Source organism: Sinocyclocheilus anshuiensis, unplaced genomic scaffold, assembly GCF_001515605.1.
Source record: "Sinocyclocheilus anshuiensis isolate Anshui unplaced genomic scaffold, SAMN03320099.WGS_v1.1 scaffold423, whole genome shotgun sequence".
NCBI lineage: Eukaryota > Metazoa > Chordata > Actinopteri > Cypriniformes > Cyprinidae > Sinocyclocheilus > Sinocyclocheilus anshuiensis.
In genome coordinates this window covers 11,564-14,669 of record NW_015549610.1, presented here as the reverse complement: position 1 = coordinate 14,669, position 3,106 = coordinate 11,564, and positions in this window count along the sequence as shown.

Sequence of the window (3,106 nt, the reverse complement as noted above, 5' to 3'; positions counted from 1 at the left end):
AATAAAAAAGTTTAAAAATTCTTAAACTGTTAAAGTTTGAAGAATTATATTGTTTAGAGATTATTACAATTTTATTAAACCACTCAAACAGAATCTAGAAAATGTAAAACTGAAAACAGGATTTGGGGGAAAAAAAAAGATTTTATAGGCCCTACAACTGGCTTTGTCATGTCCTCTCTTCCACAGCCACCGTCTTCCCAACTGTAAAAAAAGGCACTTTCTCTCACCCTGTCACACGCACCTCATCTTCGCTTGGCTGGCTGATGACATGACCCATTTTTGAGTCACACCTTCAGGCCACGGAACGACAACACCTGTTGTGTGAGGTGTGAGGACCAGTCGAGACGCTTGGCTCAGACCACCCCTCTGCACGCAGCTGCGGCCTTACAGGAGGATGATTAAAGCTTCAGCATGTGACTCACCTCATTCCAGAGAGGAGAGAGCGCGAGGGGGACTATCGGGAGGCAGACAACATGTCTTCATCTCTGCTCTGATAAATAACTCCCACGGTCTCAATAGCGACCTGAGTTTCCTACTGCCGTGTCCTGTTATTTGAACTTTGTAGAGCTGGAGAGAATGCGAATGATGTGGTTGTTGCGGTAACTATCTCATTCCTTTGCGCTTCAAAATGCACTTCAGGTTAAAGGCTGGGCGGCATGACAGTCTATGAAATGTGCTACAGACTAGAGACTATCTGCAATAACTTTTATACTGTGGTAGTGTGGCCCAATTTTTTAAAAACTAACTGCATCACAGAGCAAATAGCAAAATAAATAAATAAATAAAACCTTTAAAAAAAAAAACTTTTTTGAAATGCTACAAGTGATTTTAGATCTTTTTCACAACATAAATGTACTTCATGGAAAAAATTATTAATGTTGAGATTTGCTGAAGATTACATGTAACAGTGTTAATTGTTTTTTTTTTTGTAATTAAAAACAGAGGAAATAAGTAATTAAATTAAATCCAACATAGATTAAATAATGAAAAAAAAAAAAGATATTTCAACAAAGGTAAAATATATTTTATTTTATATGTAATATATTGTCTATCATTAATTACAAACCAATTACAAACACTATATTCTATATTTTATATATATAAATAAAATGCAATACTACCCAAGGTTGTACCAAAAAGACTGTCCCTGATGTACTGCAAATCACTTTGAATGAAGTATACACTACAAATAATCATACGTTACCATGTCACTTTAACATTAACATTTACGAAGTGCAGGGCAACATCCAAAAACAACTGAGGCCTTTTGACTCTATTTCAAACAGACAAAACCTCCTTCCTTTAGAATCACTCATCATTTTTTTCCCCAAATTCTACCATTTCAATGGCAACCTGTGGTGCACCACAAATTATGAATTAAGGAAGAATGTGCTTCTGTTTTGATGTGTACAGCTGGGAACACGTAGCCAGATCTGCAAAAGCAAGACAAAGTGGCAAAGCTGATTTCTTGTCCTCAGTTATTTGCCAGGCAGAAGGTATTCTGCCTCGTTTTTTTGTGAGTGACTACATTTAAAGGCTTTGATTTTGTGTGGGCAATGGAAGTCATGAGCAACAACATAATCCCGCATTAACACAATATTTTATGGCAGAAATATGAACGGAAAGACACAGGTTTGTGCTGCCTGGTGGTTGATGATAAAACCCCTAATTTTTCACCCATCAACCATGGAAGACAGTGTTTACCCACTAAAGAGGAACCACTTGGCTGACTGAGGTTGATGTGGTCTCCCATGCACCCACCACATTTTCCTTGCCTTCCTATTTCTTTTTTCTCACACTCTCCCTCCTCCCAGTCTGTCTGTCCATCTCTTTTTCTCAATACATTTTTGTTTCTCAATTCAGGAAAGACATGAATGAGAGCATGACTCTCACTTGCTCTACTGGGCCAATGATACATTGTTACTACATCTAAATCATCCATCACAAAAAAAAAGTGAAAAAAAAAAAAATTATGGAGTTACATGGCTGTAATATTTCAGAGATCCCATGTATTAAGACAGGAAAGAATGAAATTCAAAAAAATCTTGGATAATTTTAAAATACCAATATCAACCCAATTAAATACTCAGCATAACTAAAAACATGGATATCCACTACAGAAACTAATGACCAATAATTATTATTTAATTATTTTTTAATTATAATTTTTACAATTTGTAATTATTTTATAATACAATTTTATCATTTTTTTTTTATTAAAACTTTTCCAGGCTTGGAAATCAGATTTTCTTTTAAATATTTGAGTAATTAATCAAATTATTAAATCTAACAATTAAATACTACTACAACCACTATATTATTATTATTTTTTTTTTTATTATTATTTTATACACATACATACATTTACATCTACTATTCTGAGCGGGCCAGCAGGAAAAAAAACCTTATTGCTGAGCCCTGTGATGTAGAAAAGCAGCTTTAAAATAAATTATATCAGTATGATATAATTATGCAAACAAATTTGCCGTTTCTGCCCATGCACTGAACTGGAAAACTAGCAAACTAAACAAACAAACAAAAGAGAATGTTACTTACGCACATTTTTCTGATAAGTTAATGTGTTGGTGCAATATGCTAACCCTGAAAAATATATATTTCATACAATTTTTGAACAAGCAGCTTAAAACTTTCATTTAAATGCAGCAATTAACCAGAGATGAGCAGCATTCATTTCCAAACGCACCACGGTGAGTCTGGACTAGGGCTGTGCAATTAATCGAAAAACAGTTTCGATTTCGATTTTGGCCTCCAACGATTATGATAAAACAATTATTGCGCCCCATTCCATCCCCTTTTCCAGCGCTGCGCTTTCGTTCCTCCATAAAAGCCCAATTTCATGAGCAAATCAGTAAAATCATGTAACGTAACTTTTGGAAAATTGGATGTGCTTGATTTATAGAAGTATATTTATTCATGTTTTTAAAAGCGTGAAAGAGAACTTGCGCTGCTTCTATTCAGGAAGATATACAGTGGTGTGAAAAAGTGTTGGCCCCCTTCCTGATTTCTTATTTTTTTGCATGTTTGTCACACTTTAATGTTTCAGATCATCAAACAAATTTAAATATTAGTAAAAGATAACACAAGT